Source organism: Sapajus apella, unplaced genomic scaffold (genome assembly GCF_009761245.1).
Source record: "Sapajus apella isolate SASKATOON/1434 unplaced genomic scaffold, GSC_monkey_1.0 scaffold47, whole genome shotgun sequence".
Taxonomy (NCBI): Eukaryota; Metazoa; Chordata; class Mammalia; order Primates; family Cebidae; genus Sapajus; species Sapajus apella.
In genome coordinates this window covers 7471445-7494901 of record NW_022436987.1, presented here as the reverse complement: position 1 = coordinate 7494901, position 23457 = coordinate 7471445, and the positions used below count along the sequence as shown (strand labels likewise).

General features: G+C 44.8%; 1 protein-coding gene across 22 annotated transcripts in view; it reads right to left on the bottom strand.

The window, feature by feature from the left end:
- MICAL2 (microtubule associated monooxygenase, calponin and LIM domain containing 2) overlaps nucleotides 1–23457 on the bottom strand; it is a 151904-nt gene that overhangs the window by 71560 nt on the left and 56887 nt on the right. The window lies entirely within an intron of this gene.

Genomic DNA, 23457 nt, shown 5'->3' with positions numbered 1-23457 from the left:
ACCTCTGAAAGTCTAATGGAGCTCCTTGCTCATCTTCCTGCCCTAGATGCCCTTCTCTCAGATCTTTGAACACACCTCCTTCTCACCATTCAGGTCTGAGCTCAAACATCCTACTCCCTGGAGATGAGAGAGATGATACCTTCCCAGCCCCACCCATTACACTCTCACATTTCCCTGTTGATTTTCTGCACAGTGCTTATCACAACCCAGCATCTCTCTTATTTTTCTTTTTCTTTTTGGAGACAGGGTCTCTGTTGCCTAAGCTGGAGTGCAGCAGTGCAATCATGGCTCACTGCAGCCTTGACCTCCCAGGCTCAAGCAATCCTCCCATCTCAGCCTCTGGAGTAGCTGGGACTAGAGGTGCACATTACCACGTCCAGCTAATGTTTTTGTATTTCTCTGTGAATGGGGATTCACCATGTTACCCAGGCTGGTACCAAACTCCTGAACTCACCTATCTTGGTCTCCCAAAGTGCTGGGATTGCAGGCTCATCTGGCCTACATCTCTCTCTTTTTGTTTTTTTTGAGATGGAGTCTTGCTATGTTGCCCAGGCTGGAGTGCAAAGGCATGACCTTGGCTCACTGCAACCTCCGCCTCTCAAGTTCAAGCAACTCTTCTGCCTCAGTCTCCTAAGTAGCTTGGATTACAGGCACACGCAACCACACCCAGCTACTTTTTCTATTATTATTATTTTTTTTAAATAGAGATGAGGTTTCACCATGTTGACCAAGCTGGTCTTGAACTCCTGACCTCAAATGATCTGCCCACCTTGGCCTCCCAAAGTGCTGGGATTACAGGCATGAGCCACCACGCCTGGCCATCTTTTCTATTTGTTAAATAGTTCACGGTGTGTGTCTCCCTCTAGAACATAAGCTCCACCAAAGCAGGGACCTTGTTTCTTATTCATCCCTGTATCACCAGAGACTAGAGAAGTCCCTGATCCTTAGCAGGTACTGGTAAATATCTGTCAAATCAATCAGTCAATTAAATCAAATCAAATCATACCTTTACCCCAAATCAGATGCACACTGAGGCGAACTGAAATACGATAGCCAATATTTATGAACATACTCTCTTGGGGCTTTACATATATTCTCTTATTAAATAAGGAGAAACTAACTTATAAGATAGGAACTATTTTATCTCTTTAGTTCAGGCAAGGACACTGAAGCTGAAGTCCAGCTACTAAAGATGTTTATCTGGTAGAAGGCAGAGCTACGTTTCAAACCCAAATCTGTCCAACTCTGGACTCATGCTGTTAATCACCACTCTTGCTTAATTTTGCATGGGATTTTGTTAATTTAGTGCAAACACAAATTATCTGTGGCTGATTAGAAATGCTGACAGATAGTGATGTGACTTTATACTTTACAAAAATGGAGAGAAGATGTTGTCACCTAATACACGCAACCTTGTCTGTGAAACAACTTATTTTGAAGCACAAATTTTGGGGTTGGGGGAGACAAGGAATCAAAGCTGAAAATAGGTGGGGGTTTTACTACCTTTTACCACTGAAATAACTAGCTTCAGATACAGAAAACAACTTCAGATGTCACAAAGCCAGTTAGAAGTGACAGAAAATCCTCAAGTTTCCCAAGAGAAGAGCGATTTGGTCAAAGGCACCTTGATCTATCTTGTGGGGGTTGAATACACATCTGATATCCAACCCACACAAGATGGAACCCTGATTCTTCAAGAGACAAATCCCAGTGTGTTTGCACATGAAAGCCTTTCCCACCAGCGGAGCTTTGAGGCCTTGCAGATAATAAGAGAACAGCGAGCCCCTTAGAGCATCTCACACATGCCTTCCAGGCCAGACAACCCATATTCACCAGTGGAAAGTAGTTTTGACTCAACTTGCAGCTGCCACAAGAGAAGTTACCAAACTTACTCAGAAGTTCTTGATAACTCCTTACACCAAGTGGGTCACCTTATACCGTAAAGTGGTTTGTAATTAAAATGTTTTTGAAACTGTAAACAGACCACAGTGTCTAGACACTGGGAAGCTCCAATCCTACACCATCCCGACTGCCCGTGATTACTGTATTATAGATACCTACAACCTGCCAAAGAACATGTTATGTTTTCTCCATCAGAGCATCTTTAAGGGCACATTTCTGGAAAGCCTTTCTTCAGCCTGCTGGGAGCTGCCTGGGAATTCTTTGGCCACCAAGAGGAAGGCATGCCTGGGCATCCAGGGCACTTTCCCTCTGGAGGCAGGCCTGGGCTTGTAGACAGTGAGCCATGGCTGGCTCAGGCTGGCTGAGGAAGCTCACATGTGGAAGGCAGGATTTCCGGGACCCAGGTCTAAGGCATCATCACTGTAACCCTTCAGAGAAAACAAAATGATTCTCTAGCTCAGACTCAGGAAGGTGGTGAAAGTGGTGAAGGTGGTGGAGGTGGTGGGGTGGTGTGATAAGGCAGGTTGGGGCATGCATAGTTGAAACCCTGCAAAACTATTAAAGGAAAATAGGGCATCTGGAAACCACTACCCTAGCTCCCTGTAATACCTGATCCTACGCATGTACCAAGGGGAAAAGGAGAGCTATCATTTATTTGTTCATCTATGTATTCATTAAAAAAAAAAACACTGAAGGAACATCTATTTCCTAGGCATCATATTGGGTGCTAGGGAAATAGAGATGGACACGTCACATTTTCTGCCCATAGATACTCACACTTTAGGAAAAAAAAAAAAAAAAAAAGCACACCAAAGGCTTGTGAGCAAAAGAACTCTATAGATAGTGGGGACTGGGAAAGAACAGAGGCAAGGACCTGGAAGGAAGCCACTCGCAGTAGGTGCAGAGGTCCCACTAGGCAGGAATGTACAGGAGGGGTTGGATGAGAGGCACTTAATGTATGAAGGTTAAGAGATTACAAATTTAGGCTAGAGGGTAGAAGGAGGAAGTGAAACTGACTCAGATTCTCCGAGTGGGAGAATGGTGATCCTGTGAACTAAGAATGAAAGTCAGAAAGAAGAATAAATTTAGGGAGTGGGAGGGGAGAGGAAGTATAAAATTATGCATTTAGTTTTCTATCTCTTGAGTGTCAGGTACTCATAGAAAATCTAAAAGATGTGTAGAAATCCTAATAGTTGATCCAGAGAGTCCACAGAGTGATGCAAATTTTAACAATAATGCTAACTTCTATTTAGTGGGTCAACCATGTATCAGGTGTGCTACATTCAATTTTATTTATTTAGAATCCTATAAAGTAGGTATGATTGGCCCATTTCACAGATGAGGAAGTGGAGGCTCCGAAATGTTAAATAACCTGCCCAGGGTCACAGGTATCTGACTCGGCCATTATGCTCTTTCTACTATGCCCTAAGACCTCCAATTTTGGTGTCATAGTCAATGAGAGAGGATTGGTTCATTAAAAGTGAGAGTGAAACAGTGCTACCCAATAGAACTGGGTTTCTCAACCTCAGCACTACTGACATTTGGGGCCAGATAATTTTTGTTGTAGGGGCCTATCCTGCGCATTGCAGGATGTTTAGCAGCATCCTTGGCCTCTTCCAACTAGGTGCTAGTACCAACCACCCCACTCCCCCAAGAGCATCCTGACATTTGAAGACAATAAAGAATGTCTTCAAATATTGTCAAATGTCCCTGGAAGGCAACACAGCCACCAGTTAAGAATCACTGCAATAGAAATACAATGTGAGCCACACACGCAATTTTAAATTTTCTGAGAGCCACATTTTTTCTAAAGAAGTAAAAAGAAATAGGAAGTTAATTTCAATATTTTAATTTATCATACCAAAAATTCAACATCTAATCAGTATGAAATGTATTGATAAAATATTTTATCATCTTTTTTCATACTAAGCCTTTAAAACCAGGTGAGTATTTTTACACTTACAGCACAGCTCAGTGTGGACTTGCTGTGTTTCAAGTGCCCTAACCATGTGGCTTGTGACTCCCATAATGAACATCAAGGGCTGGAGAAGAAAAGGAGGAAACTGGCCATATGTATGGATGGGTGGAGGAGGAGCAAAAGCAACACTGAGCAGTGGGCAGAGTGTCACAGACAACCTCTGGGGTCCTAGCAGTTCAAGCTTTTCTTTCCCCACCCGACCCCGGGAACTGCCCCTCCCTAGCAACAACCCGCCTACCCCATGGGGCAAAGGCATGAGGTGAGACTGAAGAAAGCAGGAGGGAAAGCCAGGGAAAGCCCGTGGAGAGGGCCTGGGGAGCCTACCCACACACAGTGGGGAGTCACCCTGGGCTTTCAGAGACGCAGCTGCCAGCCTCCAGCAAGTTAGCTGAGGAGTAAGACAGATGTAGACAACTCATCCACTCTCGGGAACACCCAGTCACCTCCACCAGCAGCTGCTGACAGGGGGCTGATTCCAGCCCAAGGAGCCGCTAAAACAAAGCCTTCAAAACCACAGCGTCTGAGTCCATCTCAAGTGAGTTCCAGAAAAGCTGAGGCCGCTGCCTGGGAGCATTCAGCAACAAGTGACATTTCCCTACTCAGGTAGAAGAGCCAGGGTCTGCCACTGTATGGATGCATTCAGTCCCTCATTTGGCCACTGCTGCTTCAGGAGGAAGTGTTGCCCTCCCCATTTTAAGGATGGAGACGCAGGACCATGCCCCTAGAAATGACGCTGGCTGGGATGCTTCACTAATTATTCAGGGAAAAAAAATTAACTCAAGCACACATAATCCACAAATAAAGCAACCTTAGAGATGTTCTCCCTGGGCTATGAGACCATTTAATGAATTAATGTTTGATGTAAGGAACAAGAAACATAAAATACAGTTAAAACCAATTAGCTCCATGATTACAGAGGAGGGAAGAAGAGAAAGGAAAGATGAATGGGGGCAGGAAGAGGACAGAGGAGGGCATACAGAAAGAGGAAGAGGCAGAGCTCCACACGGGGAGAGCAGAGCGGGCACGGGGTCAGAGTCCTCGCTGGAGCCTCGGGCACAAGGCACGTCGCTGTTCTCTCTAATTCACGGGGGGAAATGCTAGTCACCACTCAGGGGCTACACTCAAGAATTAGCACAGTGGGGGACAGGGACACAGGCAGATCATCTTGAGAACCGGGTGTAGGAGGACAGCCCAACTGCCCATAGGCCTGTGGGTCTCAGCCTCACCATCTGGCTTTAGAAGGAGACTGCTCTACATCCTCTGAGCTAGCAGCATCTGAAGGAACCTTCCTGCAGCTGATGTCTGGAGCTCCCACCACGTGTGCCGGGCAGCCCTTAAACCGCCCACCGTGTTCAGGGTCAACTAAGCTCCCACTCTCCGCACTCCCAGTAGGCTCCTGAGCCTGTAAGAGGCAAACCTTCCCTGGACCCAACTCTCCTATTGTCCTTGTTTTGCAGCTGGGTAAACTGAGGCCTGCCCGTGTTCTTTCCACTATCCTACTGGCAGAATGAAGAGACTGTGCATCTTTGAAAAAAAAAATATATTTTTAAAAATTGGCTAGGAACCCTCAAATCATGGGATAAATAGTCTTAAAGAGAAAGGTCACACATAGTACGTACATACACATACAATGCATGTGGAAAGGGCTTTGTAAATTATAATGCCTTTTACAAATTATAGTTGTCATTAAATTTACTCTAAGCACAGAGAACTCATTGTCCTCTACACAAGTTTATGGACCTACTTTCAAAGGGACTAAGGCTTACTTTCAACTTTAAGAATTCCTTCTAGGCTGTTATTCAACTAAACCAAAAAAAAAGAAAAAAGCTCCCCAAAGCCATGTCTAACCTTTGCTTCATTCCTACTCCTGCGTAGGCAAGATCTTGTTTGTTTTCCAAAATCCACTTCTTAAGCACTGGAGAGCTCTCAGCCACTTCCCACAAGTTTCCAGCAAAAGTGCAGGCGCCAGTTAATCTTATAACGGAAGGCCTCCCCCTGCAGCTGGCAAGACAGCTGTCATCTCCCTGTCTAAGTGGAGAGGAAATGCCCACCAATGCCCAGAGCTGGGGCTCCATCAGAGCTACTGGGCCAACCCTCTAGTTCCAGGACTCCTTTGCTGAACACCTGCTATGTGCTTGGGAAGCATATCACATGTAGCAAAGAGGATGCCGAATTTCAAAGCCTTGGCAGTATTCTGAAGACGCGATCACAAGCTGGGGTTGGGGTTTCATTTGAAGCAGTTTATAGGAAACATGACAGAGTACAAGAGGGTCACCTTGGCTTCCTCCAGGCCTCTAGAGATCCGAGAGCTTCTTTTTTACACACTGTCTATGGGCTTAGATGCCTTCACTGCCTCTGCTGGGAGAGCTGAGCAGTGAGGAGTACAGTACAAAGAACACTAAGAACTAGCACTGAACAGAGAACTAAGAATTAAACACTGAAGTCCTCCTCCCCTTCAGGCACCTGGTCTCCTTCAGCCTCAGTCTGCTCATCCATGAAATGGTAACAGTAACACCTAACACACATCAGAATGTTGCTAGGAGGCTCAGTTTCCAGTCCCAGGCAATACAGCAGGTGATAGCTTCGAGGTGGGTAGATTCTGTCATGGGATGGGAAGGAATCATGAGTGGCTTGGATCAAGATGAAAGGATATAAGGAAAGAGGCTTATCTTCTCTGTGAGAAGGTACTCTGGAATGGCCAATGTGTATACTTCTTCACTATTCCCTCTACCACTGAACAACAGGAATGGATTTTATCCTATACTAGTGCTTATAAAGTGCTTACTGCTTTATCTCCAGCATCTAGAAGAGTGCAATCATGACTCCACCCATTCATCCACCCATCCATCCATCCATCCACCTATCCACCTATCCACCCATACATCCACCCACCCACCCACCCATCCAGCCACCCACCCATCCATCCACCTACTGATCCGCCCATCCATCCATCCATCCATCCATCCATCCATCCATCCACCCACCTATCCACCCATCCATCCATCCACCCACCCACCCATCCAGCCAGCCACCCACCCACCCATCCATCCACCTACTGATCTTCCCATCCATCCGTCTGTCCGTCCGTCCATCCATCTGTCCGTCCATCCATCTGTCCGTCCATCCATCCATCCATCCACTTATCCACCCATCCAGCCACCCACCCATCCATCCACCTACTGATCTTCCCATCCATCCGTCTGTCCGTCCGTCCATCCATCTGTCCGTCCATCCATCCATCCACCCACCTATCCACCCATCCAGCCACCCACCCATCCATCCACCTACTGATCCATCCATCTATCCATCCATCCATCCATCCATCCATCCATCCATCCATCCACTTATCCACCCATCCAGCCACCCACCCATCCATCCACCTACTGATCCGTGCATCCATCCATCCATTCGTCCGTCCATCCATCCATCCACCATCCACCTACCCTTCCAGTCTTGATGAATGAAAGCTTTTATTCTAGGCTTTCTACAAACACCTCATTTGAACCAGAGGAATCTTGGAGAGGGCAGATGGGGACACCTGCCTCGGGCCATCAGCCTTTTCATAACTCACGAGGCTACATGAAGGCTTGCTTCCTCCCCTCCTGCTATGCAAACTCATAAGGCAGATAGATTCAGGAGTCTTGGCTAACTACAGAGATCCTGAGCACAAAGAGGCTGAGCTGACAATTCCTTCAAGAAATCTATGTGGTGGGATAACCTCACCAACACCTGAGGCTAGATGGGGGCATTCAAAGCTGTAGGGCTCAGTATGGGTTAGTTACCTCTGTTGCTACTAGCCACCAAATTAAACTCACCCAAACTCCCTCCCTGTGCTGACTGAAATAATGATTACCCCAAGCTCCTTCTTGTGACAGTAAAAATATAGACAGGCCCAGCAGTGGGCTTGGTTTAATACTGTATCTGGAATGTATTTATGAAATCTCTCAGAAGAGCTTAACTTCATCACAAACCTTAATGTCAGACATTCTCTGGGATAGCTGACAGTGCAGGACACTCAGGAGGCTGGCATTTTCTTAGATTCCTCTCCCAGGTTGGAACTTCAGAGAAGCAGCTGACCACCACATTTGTAGCCTCTGGGCAGGCATGCCTGTGGAAGGTCTGCAGTGGAGCCCTCTCTTAAGACACAGATGCCTGTACTTAACCAGGAGGAGAATGGTGAACAGCAAGCAGCTTGCAGGGCAGGGAGGCAGCCAGATAGAGAGCCCACTGCTCAGAGTCCTTTCACCCTGACAAACAGGAATCATGACAAAGGTAATCATCTTCCTCTACGCTGGGCACTGTTCTAAGTGCTTTACACATATTAATTTATCCAGGCCTCACAATTGCCCTCAAAGTTGGAGACTATTATCATTTTTCAATTAAGGAAACTGAGGCACAGAGAGGTTAAGTAACATGCTTAAGGTCACACAGTCAAGGCCTGGCATAGCGGCTCACACCTGTAGTCCCAGCAATTTGGGGAACCAAGGTGAGTGAATTGCTTAGCTCAGGAATTCAAGACCAGCCTGGGCAACATGGCAAAACTCTATCTCTGCAAAAGCATACAAAAATTAGGCAAACATGGGGGCACACACCTGTGGTCCCAGCTACTTAGGAGGCTGAAGTGGAAGGATTGCTTGGGCCCAGGAGGTGGAGGTTGCAGGGAGCTGAAACTGCCACTGCATACCACCCTGGGCGACAGAGGGAGACCCTGTCAAAAAAAAAAGCCACCCAGCCATTATTGGGATGCAAACCCAGGTAGGTCTGACCCCAAAGACCACACTCTCAGGCTCTGTGCCACACCACTGTCTTACTCTGTGGCTTGTAAAGAAATGAGAGCTTCAAGGGCAGTCTATGTCAATAGAATTCACAGCACACCTACCTCTCCTATGTCCTGAAGCAGGAGTGACCCTCTCACCTCCACAGTCCCTAGCCAGAATCCTACCAGTGATATTTAAGAGCCTAAATGCACCATCCACCTCTCTTGGCTCAGCTCAGTCTCCGAAACATCTGTTTCCTTACACTCAGTTCTCTTGTGGGCCTGAGAGGGGTACCGGTGGTTAGATTCTGGGCTCTGAGCTGGAGTGGAGGCTCTATGTCCGGACCAGCACATGGGGGAGGACATGCTGAGTGCAGAGAGATGTCCATCAGGCCGAGAGTCTGGCAATCATTTTAACGAGCAATGCAGCGGTCAGCTGGGCACACCATACGTGTTCACCCACTCTGAAAATTGAGTTGAAATAGAACATGATTCTGGGGCCCAGGTCAGTTAAATGACCAGGCAACAAAACCACAAAACGCATTACATCTGAACCCAGTGACCACAAAAACTTTTCTGATTCAGGATTAAAAAAAAAAAAACAAAAAGGAGTCAGGATATGGTTTCATGAAGTCATTGAGCCATTTCCCCCACCCCACATACTCCTAACTTCCTGTATAAAGAAAGTATCTCATCATTTTAGCGCCTTTCCACCAAAACAACAATAGTCTGCATTTTCCATCTCAGAACAGTTGGCTTGGAACAGCAGATAGAGAAGCAGTGAGAACAAACATGGGTCTGCAGAGCCACTGAGGACAATGATTAATGGGTTTCCCAGGCCTGCTATCAACTGATGTAAGCAGTGTAGGAGTTGGTCTCAGAACGTGTTACCCCAAGGCCCTCTTGCAAGCACTCCAGTGAGCAGAGGATCAGCCTACACATTCCCAACCCATGAGCTCAGGCTGGAGGTGAGCCAGGGAGAGCCAAGGTGGACAGTGGGAGGGTCAGGAAGGGTTTGAACGGCTCGCTGCTGCTCCAGGAAGGGAAGACTAACAGACATCCATGGAGGCACTGCGACACCACCTCTGACTTAACAATGGACTGTGTGGTATGGCCTTAATTAAAGGAAAAACGTAGAATCACAATGCATTTAAAACACCTTAGAGAGACCATCTACTAAAACCTCTCATATCATACAAGAGGAAACAGAACAGAGTTGGTAGGAAGGTAAAGAGGAATTTGCATTTCTGACGATTTCCTATTGCTAGGAATGGCTTCATGCATGTGTTAAACAGCTAAGGTGTGTTGGAATATTGCTGTTTTACAGACGTGGAAATTCAGTCTCAAGCCAGTAATTGGCTCCAGGTCACAACACTGAAAAGCAGAGGAGAGATTTGACCTCGATCTCTTCCAAGCTCTTTCCAGCAACTCCCCACACTGGCAGTTCCCACAGGCCTCCTAACCCCTCTACCCCCAGCTCCGCGGCATCAGAACAGGGGTCATTAACCATTTTTATGCCCAAACCATCTCAATAGTTTGGTAAAACCTATGGACACCTTCTCAGAATATTTTCTTTAAACGCGTGAAACAAAACATTAACACAATTAGCATACCTAACAGTAAGTAACAAGATCTAGTTGTAGGTCTAACACCTTACAATAATTTCAATAACTATTTGCTTACAATAATTTCTAGCTATAAGCGTAAATCCTAGCTTGAGATATCTGCAACCACTGCAAGAAGAAATGAAAATATCTGTGATTTCTATTAGCAATGAAGTCACAGGCCCTCCTAATACGAATTTGTTGCCTACAGTGTCCCTATCATTGGACGATATATTACATTTCAGTCAGAGGTCAGTAAAAATAAAGGGGTTTTTCTTCATTCAAGTTCATAGAACCCTGAAAATTAAAAATCTCTGTGCCAGACCAGCACTACCATGAATCCCCAGCATGGGGGACAGTTGTCAATGTTTCCCTTAAACCTGTAGAACAAAGTAACAGTTGTGATTTATTGAATATTATAATATTGCAGGCCCCTTTTTACACCAATGCATATCCTACTGATAACCATTCTTTGAAGTGACTGATACTGTCTTGATCTTACAAGGCAGAAACGTTTGGTTTCAAGGTTCAATCTTAAATTAAAAACATCTACCTACTGCATGTTCAAGTTTATAGATTATTGTAATTGAAGAGATTGCAAAGTAAGCCGTTAAAAAAACCATTTTACTTGAAATTCTCTTCTTGGCTGGATGGATTTTGAGTTCACATAAACAAAATTAATTAGGCACTGAAGCTGATATAAGGCTACAAATGCCATCCTTGACCCCAAATTGAAAACTACTAAATCCAACCAGGCGTGGTGGCTCACACCTGTAATCCAAGGGAGGCCAAGGCGGGTGGATCACAAGGTCAGGAGTTCGAGAGCAGCCTGGCCAAGATGGTGAAACCTTGTCCCTACTAAAAATGCTAAAATTAGCCATGCCTGGTGGCATATACCTATAATTCCAGCTACTTAGGAGGTTGAGGCAGGAGAATCATTTGAAACCAGGAGGCAGTTGCAATGAGCCAAGATCACACCACCACACTCTAGCCTGGGTGACAGTAAGACTCTGTCTCAAAAAAAAAAAAGAAAAAAAGAAACTACTAAATCCATCAAGTTCATAGTACGTTAACTGAGAATTTCTAATAAACACTCAAAGGTGAAATTCTAAAATCAGACATTCATAAATATAAAATAATGCTGTTGCCCTCCTTAAATATTTCTGACAGAATTTCTTTTGAAAATAAAGGTAAGAATAGGCCAGGCGTGATGGCTCACACCTGTAATCCTAGCACTTTGGGAGGCCGAGGCGGGTGGATTACCTGAGGCCAGGAGTTTGAGACTGGACTGGCCAACATGGTGAAACCCTGTCTCTACTAAAAATACAAAAATTAGCCAGGCATGGTGGTGGGTGCCTATAATCCCAGCTATTTGGGAGGCTGAGGCAGGAGAATCGCTTGAACCTAGGGGGTGGAGATTGCAGTGAGCTGAAACTGTACCATTTAACTCCAGCCTGGGTGAAAGAGCAAAACTCCATCTCAAATAAAAGGAAAATAAAGGTAAGAATAATATCTGAGCCCTCTCTGTATCCTTATCACCCAAGATTAACTGTTAAAGAAGTAGTGTACTTGAAAATACAATATATCTCACCTCTTTCCCAGAGTCACTTTCACCACTGAAATCCTCAAAGGTTGAGCAACTGGATACCAAAGTCTAGGACTGCTGGTTTTGAATACTGTTGCATTCTTCCGTCTATCCCCATGAAATTCTAGGCAAGTCCCTTAACCCAATGTAGCCTGAGTTTCGTTATCTGTTAAGTGGGGATAATAATCCCAGCCCTTATTACCCCACAGAGTTATTGTGAGAATCAAATGAGATAGATACTTGATGCAAAATTTCTCTGTAAACAGAAAAGCTTTATATCATCATGATGTTATTAAACTCTAACAAGGGGTAAGTCATTCGGTGTTATCAGGAGCTTCAGAATAAATGCGGGAGGCAAAATACAAGAGGCTCCTGCAACATAAGAGATCATAAATCAATGTCACCCACACTTGTGGCTGCATGCAGCAGCACCAGAAGAAAGGCCAGTGTTATGCCCTTCATGGGAAAGCTTCCTGCCACACACACACACACAAAAATACATATATATATATGGAAATACTGCAAGAGTCTGGACCTCTTAAAAGTCAGATTTACAATTCCTTGCAAAGGAGCATAACCCTCATTCTCCCCACCCTCAAGGTGCCTCTTCAAGAAGAAGATAACTTCAAGGAGATGGCAATCCACCATGTCCAATGTCTGAAAGAGGTCAAGTAGACAATACAAGGTATTCATGGTCTTTGCTAACCCTGAGGCCTCTAGTGGCCCTGAAAAAAAGCACTTCTACTGGCACAAGGGAATGAAGCCTGATTTTGGTGTGTTAGCGGACAAGGGGAAGGTGAAGATATGGGAGCAAGGAGTACAGAGATTATATTCCCTAGGAATTTGGTGGAGAACAGAAGAAGAAACAGAGCTGATAATGTTGATTTTCATGAGACGTCAGATGGCTGCTTAAAGGGAAGGGGCTGAAGAGATAGAGAAGGAGGTAAAGGATGGGAACAGCTGCTGTGGGAATTGAAACAGACAGGAAACTGGCTAGATTTTTTGAAAAGCCTGTCCCAGCAGCACTGAGAGGCTCAGCATTAAGTTATCATAACTTGGTAACAACACCAACTAGCTGGGCTCTGAGGCTTTCTCGAACAGTGCCAGGCAGCCCTCGAGAGCAGGACGCAGAATTAGACACCAGAGTCTCTTTGGGTGGCCCCAGCCTGAAATCAGGAGCACTGAGAAGCTACTGAACGTGATTGCAAAGACACGATGTCGGCTCCAAGATGAGCAAAAGAATAAAGGCCCCTGAGAGACAGGTGGATCTGGAGGACAGGGAGGCATTGGCTAAGAATGGGAATGTGGATTTGCAGCAGGTCTCATGAGCATAACATAGTAAGAGAAGCCGCAGCTCCAAGCCATGGTTAAAGATGAGCATTTCTGGTGAGGGTTTAGGTGGGGTAGTTCTGGGCAGTGGCAAACTTCTAGGTGTGGCTCTAGGCTGGGCTGCTGGCAAGAAGGTAAGAGGTGGAAGGAGGTGGAGGCTGCTGGAGCTGCAAAGGTGGAGGATCTCCAAGGACAGGATTCAGCAGACTGAACACCAAAAGTGCCTGCAGTGTTGGGCAGAGGCAGGCGGAGGAGAGGCTGAGAACTGGGGGAGGAGTCTGCCTGGAAGGCAGCCTGTGGGAAACAGGTTGGTGAGGCAGAGCTGGGCTGATCAGGCAGGGCACTGGGCCAGGATGGAGCTGGAACTTTAATCCACAGGCGCTGGGAGTTCTGAATTTCAGCAATCACAATCTGAGCTGTGCTTGGGAAGAGCGATTTTGCAGGGGCCAGCACTGGACTGGAGGGGAGGAAAGGTCAAAAGAGAGCTCAGAGGCTGGCAGCTGTGATCACTTGGGTAAGAAATCAGCCAGTCCCCAAACCAAAGTGGGACAGTGTGGGTGAAGAGCAGGGAACAAGCATGAAGAGAACTGCAAAAGAAGGTGTGATTGCACGTGGGAGGCAGAAAGGAAATGGGCCAGTGGTCCCAGCTACTCTGGAGGCTGAGGCAGTGGAACTTCTCGAGCCCTGGAGGTAGAGGTTGCAGTGAGCCGTCGTCATGCCACTACACTCCAGCCTGGGCAACAGAGCAAGATACTGTCGCACAAAAATGATAGTAACAATAATGATAAAGTCTGATAAGAGACATTTACCATCTAGTCTCTCGTAAGGAGACCATCTAGTCTCCTATTACTCGGAGGCTCCATTTAGTAACACAAACCTTAGCTTCCACAACCCCTTTTATCTTAACTCAAACACTCCCTTATGCCAACTTCAGCTCTTCCGGCAAAGCTTAACTCTTTCAACCAATTGCCAATCAGAAAATCTCTGAATCCACCTGTAGCCTGGAAGCCTCTGTGCGTGTCCCCCATACCTTACACGTATTGATTCATGTCTTTGCCTGTCATTTCTGTCTCTGTGAAATGTATAGAACCAAGCTACAACCCAACTACTTTTGGCACATGTTCTCGGGACCTCCTGAGGCTGTGTCATGGGCCATGGTCACTCTTACTTACCTCAGAATAAACCTCTTTAAACAGTTCACAAAGTTGTTTTTTTTGTTTTTGTTTTTGTTTTTTTTTTGTTTCCAGCAGCTTTCATGCCTTCTCTGAACACACCACCCCTGGTCACCACCGCACGTTCAGCTAGAAGACCCCTGAACCCAGTTCTTTTGGGTTTTTATGGCAGCGCCATCATGTAGGCACAGTTGAGGAAATAATTGGCTGTTGGTGAGCGAGTTAGCCTTCAGCCCGTCTCTCCTCCCTGGACACTGGCATGGCCTTTCAGACAGCAGCCTGCATCCTGAAGCTGCATATGGGTTGCAGCCACCAGGCATCTCATTAGCATGCAAAGGACATGCTTATCGCCCTGGAGATTCCAAGGGGAGAAGACCAAATATATATATTTCACAATATCAGATTACTTCAATGTGGTCATGGGGCTCAAGAGAGAGGTACATGCCAGAAATAGAAATGTGGAGAATCATCTTCATGAGGGTGACAGGCAAGTGTAGCTGAGAATTCCTGAGAAAGCAGGCCTAGCAGAAACAAAAGGAGTTGGCGACAAACCTCAGACACCAAATATATACTACAGAAAAGAACAAAAAAGCATGAGGAAGACTCATAAAAATTAATCAGAAAAGTTGTGCCATACCTGTACCTCACACCATATACAAAAATTAATCAAAATGGATGAAAGACCTAATTGTAAGAGCCGAAACTAAAAACTCCTAGAAGAAAACATAGGGCAAAAGCTTCATGACAGTAATGCGGTAATGATTTCTTGGATATAACACCAAAGCCACAGGCAACAAATGGAAAAATAGACAAATTTGACTTCATCAAAATTTAAAACTTTTGTGCAACAAAAGACATTGTCAACACAATAAAAAGATAACCCACAGAATGGGAGAAGATATTTGCAAATCTCATATTTGACAGAGTCAATAGCCAGAATATACAGAGAATTCTTAAAAGTCAACAAAAACAAAACAAAAAACCTGATTCAAAAATAAGCAAAGGACCAGAATAAACATTTCTCGAAAGAAGACTTATGAGTGGACAATAAGCACAAGAAAAGATCCTCAAGATCACTAATCATTAAGGAAATGCCAATCAAAACCACAATGAGATGCCACCTCACACCAATTACTCACACCTATTACGATGTCTACTATAAAAAAACAAAAAATAAGTGTGGTAAGGATGTGGAGAATGCTGGACCCTTGGACACTGCTAGCAGGAATGTAAAATGGTAGAACTACTCTGGAAAACAGTAGGACAGCTCCTCAAAAAAGTAAAAATGGAATTACCATTTGACCTAGCAACTTCACTTCTGGGCATACTATACATGAAGAAGTGTGTGTGTGTGTCCGTAGTGGCATTATTCACAATAACCAAAAGTTCATAGTAGTAACTTGTATCCACTGATGAGTGAACAGATAAACAAATGTGGTGTACGTACACAATGGAATAATATTCAGCCCTAAAAAAGGAAATTCAGACATACATTACAACATGAATGAATCTTGAAGACATTATGCTAAGTGAAATAAGACAGTCACAAAAGGACAAATACTATATGATTCCACTCATATGAGATACTTCGGTAATCAAATTCATGGAGACAGAAAGTAGAATGGTAGTTGCCAAGGGCTAAGGGGAGGGAAGAATTATTAGTTACTGTTGAATGGGTAGAGTTTCAGTTTTACAAGATGAAAAAAGTTCTGGGGATGAATGTTGGTGATGGCTGCACGAAAATGTATTGCCACTGAACTGCACACTTAAAGAGGGTTAAAACTGTAAATTTTACGTTAAAAAAAGTCATGTCACAAAAGGCAAGGGGATAGTTTGAAGAAGTAGAAGGAGGTGATTAACAGTTGCCGGCACTTTATATGTTTTACATGTGTCTTCTCCTATAGCCTTTACCCCAGCCCTATGAGATAACAGTTTTACCATGATTATTATCCCCATTTTACAGATGAAGAACAAGAGGCTCCAGGATACAAGATCACACAGTAAGTATGGATAATGTTAAGTGCCCTGGGTACTCAGGAAGGTATTTTTCTTTCAAAAAAAACTTGAAATCAGAATGGCCAGGTCTGCCCTAACCTTGGCAGTGAGGCTGGCTTCAGCTCTCCCTGATCTGCTGGTTTGTGGTGAGAGAGTGGACAGCTCCTCCAAGACATGACGGGCACAGGATGCGACAAATTCCTTAGGTCTGAGATGGTTGTGACTCTCGGATGGGAGAGACCCTAGTCTTTCTTTACGTTTTTCATCCCCAAGATTTCACCGTTCCTTCCCTGAGGAAGTCACGTCACTTTCCACTCAAAAGCCTCCTGTGGCTGTGCATCTCATGCAGAGTAGAAGCCCAAGTCCTTGGAAGAGTTTCAAGGTCGAACTGTCTCTCTCTGGCCCATCTCTTCTCACCCCAGCCTGGCTCCTTCCAGCTACATAGGTCTCCTTGCTGTTTCCAGAACATCCTGAGCACACTTGCTTGTCAGCACTTCTACACCTGCTGCTCCCTCATCTAGCATTCACTTTCCTCTAAGATGGCACACTACTGACCTTGCTCCTTTAGGGCTCTGCTCAAAGGTCACCAAGGTCAAGAAGCCTTCCCAGGACATCCTACATCAAACAGCATCCCACCCTCCCCTCCCCGCCCTGCTGTCCTGCTGTATCTTCTACTGAGGACACCACCTCACACACACACACACACACACACACAGACACCCCACACACATTTGTTTATTGTCTCTCTCTCTCTCACTGATAAGAACATAAACTCCAAGAGGACAGGAATTTTGTCTGCTTTCTTTTTTTTTTTTTTTTGAGCTGGAGTCTCGCTCTGTCGCCCAGGGTAGAGTGCAGTGGTGCAATCTCGGCTCACTACAACCTCTGCCTTCCAAGTTCAAGCAATTCTTCTGCCTCAGCCTCCCAAGTAGCTGGGATTACAGGCGCCCACTACCATGCCTGGTTAATTTTTGTATTTTTAGTAGAGACGGGGTTTCACTGTGTTGGCCAGGCTGGTCTCGAATTCCTGACCTCAGGTGATCCACCTGTCTTGGCCTCCCAAAATGCTGGGATTACAGGCATGAGCCACTGTGCCTGGCCTGTTTTCTTTACTGCTATGTCCCTAGTGCCTGGTATGTAGCAGACACTTTAAATGATTTTTTTTAAGCAGAGTCTTACTCTGTTGCCCAGGCTGGAATACAGACGTATGATCTTGTCTTGCTGCAGCCTCGACCTCCCAGGCCCAAGCGATCCTCCCATCTCAGCCTCCCACTGGGACTACAGGCACATGCTACCACATCGGGCTAATTTTTTGTATTTTTTATAGAAATTGCATTTTGCCATGTTGTCCAGGCTGGTCTCAATCTCCTGAGCTAAAGCGATCTACTCACCTTGGCCTCCCAAAGTGCTGGGACTGCAGGTGTGAATTACTGTGTAATTCCACTAGAGACAGAAAGTAGAATGGTGGTGGGCAGGGCTGGGGGTGGGGAGTTACTGATTATGGGTACAGAGTTTCATTTTTGCAAGACAGAAAAGGTTCTGGAGATGAATGGTAGTAATGGATGTACAACAATGTAAGTGTACCTCATGATACTGAATTACATATTTTCAAATGGATAAAATTGTACGTTATATATATTTTACCACATTTTGCTGGGAAGAAAAACCCAAACTCAATTCAGTTAGTGGAAAAGTTTTAAGCATGATTGGAATAACTTGGATATGTAAATCTACTTTTTCAACTGTTTTATAAAATTTAAATACAGGTTGTTTCTGATTAAAATTTAGCATCTGAACGAGATGTTCCATAAGAGTAAAATACACACCAGATTTCAAAAGCTTAGCCCAGAAATGTAAAAGAGCTTTAAATAATTTCATAGTGATTACATGCTAAAATGATGATAATTTGGAAATATTCAGTTAAATATATTATTAAGATTGAAAAAGAAAAGAATGAAATTCTGACACATGCTACCATATGGACAAACCTCAAAAGTATTATGATAAGTGAAACAAACCAAGCACAAAAAGACAAAGATGGTATGATTCCACTTACATGAAATATTATGAACAAATTTACACAGACAGAAAGATGAGAGGGTACCAGGGGCTGAGGGAAGAGGGGAAGAGTGAGTTGTGGGTGATGGTTACAGAGTTTCTATTTGGAGGGGGGAAAAACTTTGGAAACAGGAAGTGGTGATGGTTGTACATCATCCATAATGTAATTAATACCGCTGAATTAATTGTACACTTAAAAATGGTTGAGATGACAAATTTGTTACACATATTTTACCACGATTTCAAAAGACGCATTGGGAATGCAGGAGGGGGAAGAGTAAATGCTAGAGCTCATTTTCCTAAAGCTAGAGAGGAGCAGCCAGCAGCTGCACGTAGACACCAGCATGTTCTCCTGGGCTGGAAGGGGACACGAAACTTCCCCTGGACTTAAATCTTATAGATTCAAGCTTAAAAGAATCTCCCCCTATACGTTCCTCAGATTTAGACAGCTGTCCCCTGCAGAAAGGGTCCTGAGGATAAAATCTTTCCACTGCAGATTTCCCACAGACCAGCCTTTGGTATACCTTGCTACCCTGTATTTTTATCTCTTAAGACTGTAAGACCAACAGCAGCCGGTGTAGAATACGCCAGGGTTTGCAGTAAAATCTGTTACATACAGCTTAAGGCTCCAAGCAGCCTCTGAAATTATAATAGACTCAGTTTATCTTTCTAACAAGCTGCATAGGAGCTTGAAGTATCTTTTTAATGTAATATAATTTTACATACACAAAAACATATGTACATATGATTATATTTACAACTTAAGTATCTATTTCTGTAACTATGTATGTTATATATTTCAATATTTGTATGGGGATATATGTTGGTACCTGTTATATGGAGAGCTGGTGGCTTATAGCTGACCATCCTAACGAGACAGCCAAGTATAAAGAGGTCCCCGGAGAACCTCTGACCGGCCGGTGCACTGGGAGGAGCGGGTGGGGCCTCGGGAACTTTGTGCCGTTAGCAGCGGGAGGAGCCTGGCCTCTCCCGTTCCAGGCGGTACCTGGGATTCAATCTGTTGAATTCAATCTGAGATGGGGCCTGTTAATAGGAACCTCTTTCACTTTGCTGAGACTTTTTTTTCCTTTTCGCCCAGTAAGTTCTATTTTTCTCACCCTTCAAAGTGTCTGTGAGCCTAATCTCTCATGGCTGTGTGACAAGAACCCAACTATTACCCGAACTAGGGAGAAAGTCCTACAACACTAATATCCACTGACAACCATATTGTCTCCCACCTGTTTCTTGCAAAACTCACTTAATGAAAGGCCAAGTAAGAAAAGACGTAATTGCTTGAACCTGCCAACATCTGGTTCTCTTGTGCACAATTTGACTTCTTCCTCAGCTCAGTCATTGTCTTCCCCATTCCCTTCACGGGTGTTGATTGTTAATGAACACCTTGTACTCCAGACACCTAGTCAGCATCTGCTTTTGAAGAACTCAACCTGAGGCAAATGCCTGTTATGTGTCAGGCATTATCCTAGGTGCTGGGGAATCAGCTCAGGACATACAGGCAAAAACTCCTGTGCTTATGGAACTTACATTTTAACAGAATTTCTGGGAGGGAACACTCTTGCCTACACGATAAAGAGATGTATGTAGTTAGAGCAACCCCTTCTACCTTCTTCCTGTTTTGAAAGCAAATGTGATGGCTGGAGCTATGGCAGCCACCTTGTAGCTACAGAGTGACAAGCATGGGGAAAAGCTGCACTGTCCAAATTGACAGCCACTAGCCACGTGTGGCTATTAAGCACTTGCTATGTGGCTAGACTTAAGTGAGATGAGCTGTAAAACACACAGTATTTCAGAAATGTAATATACAAAAAGAAAAATATCTCATTTCTTATATTTACTACATGTTAGTACTGTGGATTTATTAGGTTAAATAAAATATATTATTACAATTTCAACACTTCTTTATATTTCTAAAATGTGGGTAATAGAAAGTTTAACATTATATATGGGCTTACATTATATTTCTATTGGGCAGCACTAGCCTAGAGAATCAGAGAATACAGCTACTGAACCTCCAGACATCACCTCTCTCCCAACTTTTCCTTAAAAAAATAAGCCCCTATTTGTTTTCATCTCTGGTCAGAGTCTGAATTACTGGCAGCTGAATGCAATCTTACAAATTCAGCCCAGGAGAATCACCTGAGAATCAGAATCAGGCTCAGAGAACTGCCCAGGACTTCCCTGTGGCAAGAGGATGAACTCAGCCTGGTACCCCACTCTGTTGAGTAGGAGATAAACAGATATATTCACACCAAGTGGGACACTTCTCTGGTCAAGGAATATACTGATTGCAAAGACATTTTTAACTGTGGGAAAAAAATCAAAGCAGAGCAGAAGTCTCCAATGAGCAAGGAAGAGGGAAGCCAGGGTTTACCTTTCAGTGTGGGGAGGAGAGTGTTAAACTGCTTCATGGTTTCCTTTTTCTCTGCCCAGAGATACACATTTATTTGGATAATCCCGGCCAGAGACTCCCTAGGGCCTTGTACAACCCTGGGTGGGCCAGGAGCTGCAAGAGGGTTTTCTTTTTTTCTCCAAGAAAAGGGAGGCTCAGTTTTCTTCCAGCTTCACAAGCCTATATTGGCTAACTTCCTGTCTCTTTTGAAAGCTCCATGGGCAGCCAGATGCTAGTCAAAGCCCAGACAGGGCTGTGGCCACCATCCCCACCCTACAAGGAGGGAATGCTCAGATACAAACTTAGACAGATGCTTAAATAAGGAAATGAAAGGAGTGTCTGGTATTGTCTTCTGCAAACCCACCATCAAAGCTTGGAAATACTGAGGCTCACACGGTGTAGCTCAAGAAAGAAGCCCTTTGAGCCACAGAGTTCACTCCCCTATCCCTGTGCATCTTCCCTGAGTCAAGCCCTGTGCTGGGGTCTTGAGACCCAGGGATGAGCTCGGCATGCTCCCTGTCCTTAGGGAGCTCACAGTCAAGTGGGAAAGAGACAAAGCAATCAATGTGAGGCGCTGATCAGCAAGACAGCAATAGGACCAGAGAATCTAGGAGCCCACTGGGGCACCAAACCCAGACTGGGGATGGAATAAGAGGAGGCAGTGGGGAGGAGATGGTCCAGAAGGCTCTCAGGAGGAGGTGATGTCTGTTTGAACTGAATCATAAAGAGAACAAGTTAGCCAGGCCAGGCCCCAGTTCAGCACTAACAGGACAGATCCTCTGTGGGCCAAGGCCCAAAAGGTTCCCATTATTTGATGAAATTTTGAAGAGAAATATAAGTGCATTCAATTTGATACACTTATATGTGTTCTTCTCTTAAAGAGCATTCACTTTTACTGATACGGCAACTTTTTTTTTTTTGAGACGGGGTCTTATTCTTCACCCAGGCTGGAGTGCAGTGGCACAATCATGGCTCACGGCTGCCTTGACCTCCCAGGCTCAAGCCAGCCTGCCCACTCAGACTCCCCAGTAGTTGGGACTACAGGCATGCACCACCACACCCAGCTAATTTTTGTATTTTTTGTACAGATGGGGTATTGCCATATTGCTCAGGCTGGTTTCAAATTCCTGGGCTCAAGGGGCCTGCCCACCTCAGCCTCCCAAAGTGCTGGGATTATAGGGGTGAGAAATGGGGACTGGCAAAGCAAACCCCTTAATGAAATGATGTATATGAACTGTGCTGAGAGCTGTAAAGCACGATGCAAACATTTGGTGGTGGTAATAAACCTGTTGTTAAAAGGATGGCAGTAATCCCTGCCACGTCACTGATGGACTGCTCTTCACCCGGTGGCCCTGTTCAAGGTCACCTAGTCCAGGCTGCAGGACTCAAAGGGTGTCCATCAATGCCCACTCAGCAAGGCCCAGGAAATCTATGTAGGTAATATCTTGCCGTGCTCTCTCTCTTTTTAAAGAAGGACTCTTCTTGTTGCTCCCTTGCACTATTGGTGGGAGTATCCACCCCAGGGAGGAGAATCTGACAATGCCTACAATTTACACATACACTTTGCCTCACAATTTCACATGTATACAAACAAGTGTGGTTAAGGAAATGCACTGCAGCACTGCTTAAAATGGCAATAGTCTGGAAATAAACTAAGATAAAGAAATTGTGCTATAGGCCAGGCACAATGGCTAATGCCTGTAATCTGTAATCTCAGCATTTTGGGAGGCTGATGCGGGTGAATCACAAGGTCAGGAGTTTGAGACCAGCCTGGCCAACATGGTGAAACTCCATTTTTTACTAAAAATACAAAAATTAGCCGGGCATGGTGGTGGATGCCTGTAGTCCCAGCTACTTGGGAGGCTGAGGCAGGGGAATCACTTGAACCTGAGAGGTTGCAGCGAGTCGAGTTTGTACCACTGCACTCCAGCCTGGGTGACAGAGTGAGACTCCATCTCAAAGGAAAAAAAAAGAAAAGAAAAGAAAAAGAAATTGTGCTATTGTGCTATAGCCATAAAATGGGAAACCATAAAAGGCCATGAACAAAAGGGTTAGATCCACACCTACTGAGATGAAGCAATCTCGAAGATATATTTTTGAGTGAAAAAAGTACAGAACAAGTACAGAAAATAATGTGTAGTTTTTTCCATTAAGAAAATAAAGGAAGCAGTGCAGGCATCCATAACACACATCCACAAATATGTAGAGATTTTCAGGAAGGGCACACAAAAATAGGAGCGTACTTGCCTCTAGAAAGGAAAACTGGGGGAATGGAGAAAAGAGGCTTCTTCCACACTAAATTTTCTTTCCTTTTTTTGTTTTTAATTGGCTTGACTTAGGCTCAGACCCACACTGTCTTGTCTTTTATTTTCTTTTCTATTTTTGAGACAGGGTCTTGCTCTGTTGCCCAGGCTAGAGTCCTGTGGTGCAATCATAGCTCACTGCCGCCTCGACCTTCTGGGCTCAAGCGATCCTCCCACCTCAGCCTCCCAAGTAGCTGGGACCACAGGCATGGCCGGGAGCACCACACTCGGCTAATGAAAACGCACTGTTTTGTGGAGACATGGCCTCACTGTGTTGGTCCCACTCGCCAGGTCTCACCCTATATTTTCTTATCCTATTTGTGTTATATTTTATCATGAGCAGGCATTTTTTTCAAAGAAATTTTTTC